The sequence below is a fragment of the Clarias gariepinus genome, chromosome 14, assembly GCF_024256425.1.
Source record: "Clarias gariepinus isolate MV-2021 ecotype Netherlands chromosome 14, CGAR_prim_01v2, whole genome shotgun sequence".
Lineage (NCBI taxonomy): Eukaryota > Metazoa > Chordata > Actinopteri > Siluriformes > Clariidae > Clarias > Clarias gariepinus.
This window is the reverse complement of record NC_071113.1, coordinates 19,131,959-19,138,456: the sequence shown is the minus strand read 5'-3', so window position 1 is coordinate 19,138,456 and position 6,498 is coordinate 19,131,959.

Below are 6,498 nucleotides of genomic sequence, written 5' to 3'. Positions count from 1 at the left end.
ACACCAATTTGCTTTATTTAGCAAACACAGACGATTAACACTGGACTGGAATGAGGTCACACACATTCGGCTTCAGTACTAGGCACTGACACCTCTTTCTCCATGTCTCTCTCACTGCCGCTGTGGTAGCTATGTATAAAAATACAGCCAGTTTAGATGAAGCAAGTCTGGATGCAAGGCAAAGTGATAATTCCCATCTGGAATTGCAAAATCTCCACATAACAGTGTACAAAAACACACGGGACATATAATTCTATATCAATGGAAAGTTTGGAAATAAGTAACAAATTTAAAAACGTTGCACAGCTCGGAGGGCTGCGGCTCAGCTGTGTGTACAGAGTCCAGGATCAAATTCCAGGACATCTGGATGGTTGATGGTGCGTGTTGGTATAGTGTTATATCCACACAGCTGCTTTGCACTGGGCCGTGCATTTTCACAGACAAATTTACCTATAGCACTGGAAAAAATGCACAGGAAACATTCCAAAGGACCTCCAAAAGAAGTCATATTCTTATTACGTAGTCATGAAAGGAATGAGCAAACAAAAAGCACTGAAAGCAAGGAAAGATGGAAAGAAATGAAGATATGCAGAAAAAATAATTAAAATTCAAAATGTGGAAAGAAAGAAAGAAAAAAGAAAGAAAGGAGCATATTCCCATTTTAAATGTGTTAAATTGGAAAAAGAAAACCATACTGGGAGCAAATGATGCTAAATAATTACCCAACTCCACTGCTCTCCACTACAATAGCGGTCATATGATGTTGCATGAGCAGCACAAAGAATTTATAAATGACCAAAGTTCAATAAACAAAACAAATCGTAATAGAATTTTTGTCGACACCTCAAAGAAATTTTTAAGACATGCACATACAGTCATAATTAAACACAGTGAAATATCACTCAGCCATATGTGTTATTTTCTAAAATTATCCTCCTCTTCACCTTCCTTAAACTACTGTTTTCCTCTTCCTAGAATTACCCTAGTGAGTAATCAGTATAATCCCTCCTTAGGATCACACCCAAACACCCTATATCATTAAATAAACCCTTCAATGTCTATACTCCTCTAATGCTAACCATCCTCCCTGGTTGCAGTTTGTAACCGTTTTATTCCGCTTCCGAAGCGTTTTTATCTGCATTCCCTATCCCCTTTGTCATCTGTTGATAAAGCCAATTAAAACAAAGCCTTCACACTGGATGTAAACTAAATATATTCTCTTTTGATATACCATCTGTAGTGAAGAAAGGGGTTTATGAATATTGTTTTGAGTGTGTTCAAGGGGGAGGAAGCAATGAGTGTTCTTTAGTCCAAGTGCAACATAGTGGTTTGTGGCCTAAAGGCTCCTCCAGTGAGACAAGGCAAAGTAAACAAAAAAGAACGACAGAAAGAGCAAGAATAAAGCAGAGCAAGAATGTCTGTCTCCACTGTGACATTTTACCCCTTTGGTATAAAAATAGATCATATTTTTTGAAAGGACCACATTTGTAAGGGTGAAAAAAATTTCAGTGGAAAACTTTACCTATTGACTTTTCAAGCATAAATCATCATAATATCTAGTCACATATTTTAATTCTATGGTGATGATCAGTATCTGTGACCACTAAAATGTACAAAACATCCAAATTGTACTCACCACATACATTTGAAAACTTTAATACATTTGCCCCAAATATGAAGAATGCACAGTAAACCCAACTTTTAAACAAAAAAAATCATGTACAGAATATATTTGATAGGTGTTAAATTTAATTGGTAGTGTTAAAATTTGTGGGATCGGAAAAGAGTTATATATCTCATAATTAAAGCAGATCACATACAGTACAAAGATAAGAGACAGAGAAATACTCAGTAAAGTAACCAGCACATGGTTTAAACACACTGGTTCAAGCCTGCAGAAGTTCCTATTTTCCACTTGGACAGTTTTTCTATAGTGTGATCTGAGCATTAAAGAAAGCTGATGCTTTAGCTCCATGCTTCATTTCATTCAAATATTGTATGGCCTAAAAATCCTAAAAATGCAATTAAAAAAAAAGTTACAGACTAAAAATGGAAAATGTGACTGTTAAAACTCTTGAACTGCAAATAAGTGTAGTATTTAAACTAGTTTAGAATTGCCTGAATATTTACTCTGGCAATTAGTATGACCATCCAAGTGATCATTATATATATGATCATATATACATATATATAATGTACTTATGTAGCTGTGTTCTATTAAAAAAGAATGCCAGCAGTGTGCCTCTTTAATGCCCATTTTAATGCCAGGTCTCTCCTAACCGCTCTACATCTTCCTGCTGGTCGTCTCGACTGCCCCATAAAGTATGTGAGCCACACTGCAGCCGGACCACCAACACTGCCTGAACAGCCTCTGTTTCTACTTGACTCTCTCTTTTATTTCAATGACCACCTGCAAGATGTAGGTGATTTTCCATGAATACACACACACATGTTCAGTGGCAGTTATTATATGCTATTAAATAATATCTAGGAGAAAACCCATTGTGCACAATGATGTATAAAAAAATCCAGAAGAATGCCTTAGCTGTGCCCTGTCCTCCATTTCAACAATCATAATAATAACAAATAATGGAAGAAGAAGAAGAAGAAGAAGAAGAAAAACCTAGTGTTCAGGCTATTCTGTGGTTACTCAGCCTAAACTGATATCTTGTTCCATTCTACCTACATGGGAACCTTCTCCCCAAACCTAGGATTTTCTTTTTGACATTTACCCCAGACATCAAGCTTATTTCCAATATCTCCAAAACACCCATTACTACAGAATCCCAGTTACCATAGTGTTGGAATGCTGCCTGATAGCCCCAGCATTCCTGGAGATAAAAGTCGAGGGAAGTGAGATATCTGTGAGAGTCCTTATCTTCACTGAGCAATGGCAATTCTACAGGCCAGAAAAGCTATAAATATACTGTAACCACACAACCAGAGCAGCATACCATCTGACTGATGCTCAGGTAAGACACATTCTGATCATTTTAATCGTTTTAATTTCTGTAGTGAAATAAAGTACCTCAATTCCATTCAATCCATATTAAGTTTCCTAAGTACTATATTTGCATAAAGGTAATGAATATTCATATATACCTATATCCATATATACAGTATATAAAAAATGTAAACATTATTGTCACACTTTTTTTTTTTTAGATATTCCTACTAAGTCTATGCACTGAAAAAGTAGAAACTGCAATTTTCATTTAGAATTCCTAGGAACTTCCAGTAAGGTCCCACCCTCAGAAACAATGATAATTGTCTTGTAATAGTGAATCAGGTCTCCAAAGACCAAATGATTTCTTCTTGGAAAGTCTGGTCATCCCACCTTCCCAAAGCCACATCAATTACAGACTAAAAATTAATTAATTTTCCTTTTATGAGGAAAGACTCCTTAGGGGGGAAACATAGGAATTAAGCAAAGAAGAATTGATTATGATTGTCAGATGCTGTTTATTTATTTTTCTCTAACACCACAGTTCAGACTGTAGTGCCATTATAATTTAAATCAAAGGTTTTTATCAATGTACTTATTATAATATGTTAGCATGGAAAATAAGGGACTTGTATGATGGTGCATAACTTAGGCCCAATAATTAGGAACATTTAGTTGCATATACTGTATATGTAAATTTGGTAAGTTAAGGAGACAGAACTTTCGAAGAAACAGAAAGTTTTCTGATGATTTTTCTATAAAAAAAAGCCCCATTGTGTTTTATTCCATACAAAAATAATGTTAAAGGGTTCTTTAAGTGTTGGTTATTTTACGTCTTGTTTGGGTGTGAAATGTGTGTCATTGCTGAAGTATGTGACCCGTGCCCCGACATCAACCAAAACCATACATATAACCAGAAGTGTAGCTCACAAGGATTACGAACGTTGACCAGTGTATTAACCTCTGACTTTCCCTGGCCTAATGTCTTACATTTTTAAGGTGGTCCATTCTGTCTTGAGTAATAGTGAGTGAGAGAGAAAGAGCCAGAGAGAGAGAGAGAGAGAGAGAAAGAGAGAGAGAGATGCTGTAATAAAGCCACATCAGTTCACCAGTAACTGAACACTCTCATTAAAACAGTCCAAAGGAAAGAAGCAAACTTAATGTGTGATGCAAGAAATGGGGAATATGGCTATGACAATATTAAATCTGGACAAAATTTACTTGGAGAAAACTAAAAGCAAGAACAGAAACTCCCAGATGATGGATGGCACCAGTCTGGAATGACCCCTCCAGTGTCCTTTCTACCCATAAAGAGATTCTGAAAACAAGGACAAAGGCAGTGACTGAAAATAGAACAAACAAGCAGGATTATACATGAGTGGCCAAACAAATAAAACTATTACATAGAGATACTGTATGAAGAAAGAGGGAGAGAGAGAGAGAGAGAGAGAGAGAGAGAGAGAGAGAGAGAGAGAGTTTTCACAGCACACACCCATGTTTTGGCTTCTTGGGCTGTAGAGAGGAACCTTGGCTTGATGACAGAGAATGAAATGGAGCAGGATGCAGGTTGTGAGTAACTGGACACAAAACAACTAGATGTTTTGCTATTATGTCTCTCTCAAATGGCATGTTGGATTTGAAATGAAACTTTAAAGGTTAAAGTGCACAACCTCAGCAGCAGAATCTTGGATCTTTAGTCTTCATTAAGGTTGATGGGTTACTACATACAGGAATGTCATTCAAAATATGAGAAATGTGATATCTGGGTGAATTGGCTTTCAATTCTCCGTCATCAATCACACAGATTGTCAATTGCTCAAATAATTACATTTAAATCAGAAGGGGTTGTTCAATAGCTCAGAAAGTTTAAAAGGTCGCTATGTAAGTAACTATATTTCAACAAAGTATTAAAAATTAAAACAGGCTAAATTGTATGCCTATTAAAATGTATTTAACTGACTATTTACCTAAAGAGAACTTTAAGGGTTAGTAATGGGTTAAACCATTTTTTTCCACTGTTGTGGCTCTTCACGGCTGGTCAGATTTGCAGCAATGGATAAGCTCACAAATGTTTCTACTTTTGTAACAATGTTTCATACAGTAGATTTTAAAGAGCCTTGAACTCTAGTGCTACATGCTTTTACATCCAGATGACTGCTCAAAATTACTTAAAGTAAGTACAAAATATGTACAGTACATCCAAGAAGCTCTTGGATAAATCCATCCATTCATCATTTATTGGGGGGGGGGGGGCAATCCCGGGAACCTCAGGCCTTGTTCAGTCTGTCAGGTAAATCCAATTTGTTTCACTAAGACTGACTGTCCACACTGTTATTTGTAAGTGATCAGATTGGATTCGGCTCTGTTCACACTGGCAGCCAAATCTGACACGTATTGTAGTCAGTGTATCTGTATTGGTTGCTGTGGTAACGATACCTGAGGCTCACATGCAGCACCATATTTTGTCATACTGTATATCAACCTGTTTCTGTACATTCTCTCTCACTTTGCCTGTACTGATGCATCCTCCCAAAGTGCTATCAGAGATTTCACTTCATCTTTTGTCCAGGGACTATTGTTCTCCATTTCCATATTGCGTATAAGCCAGCCACTCTTCCTGAAAACTCGGTTAAGCTTACTGCACGGAAATGTCAAGGGCGCTGCTGTTTCATGCTTATGGGTAATAGCACTAAAAACAGAAAAACATACCTTCTGTGCCCTGCAAAGCATAGCAAATTAAATTCCACTTCTGGATAAGGCAGTTTTGCAAAAATTTGATTCAATGTTGGGTTTTTTTACTGCTCAGATAACATTAAAGCAATCTAAATTTAAATTGGTTTCAATCTGGATATGCCAAAAGTCGGATTTGGCCTGGCACTCTGAACAAGGCCTTAGAGTACACCCAATCACACACTTTGGGCAATTTGTAAATAATAACCAACCTTAATTGAAAGCCTTTTGACAGTGGGAAGAAACCTACCATGCATGGGGAGGACATGCAAAGTCCACATACTGTACACAGAGCCGAAACGAGGCTTTAACCCCCACCAGTGGTATCCCCTAAACCACTGTGCCACCTTGGATAAATCTAAGCCTCTAGAGATCGAAGTGATTTAACTAAAGTATCCATTTTAATGGCAATGATCTTTTATTTACCTCACCCCGAGAGTAGAAAAGAGTAGACAACTTTATAGCTCCATTAAATAGGCCGCATAGTAGTTTTGGATAATTTAAGGATGACACTTAATATCTTGTGTTGGCTGTTTTAGTTATATAAGTATATACTGCATATATAAATAAAATAATGACATGCTATGATATCCTTTTAATTTCTTAATCTGTTCATTCATATTATTTCAAAACAAACTTTGTTGTGGAATCCAGTTGACCTACAATAAGCCAATCCGTGTGGTACAGTAATAATTATTGCTTAAAATTAGTATCTAGGGATTCAGATTTCTCAATAGCACCAAGCATATAATTTATCTGATAATACTACAAGTTGGATACAGACCATTTAACTTTATGTTTGCTTTAAATGGGTTACAGAGAGG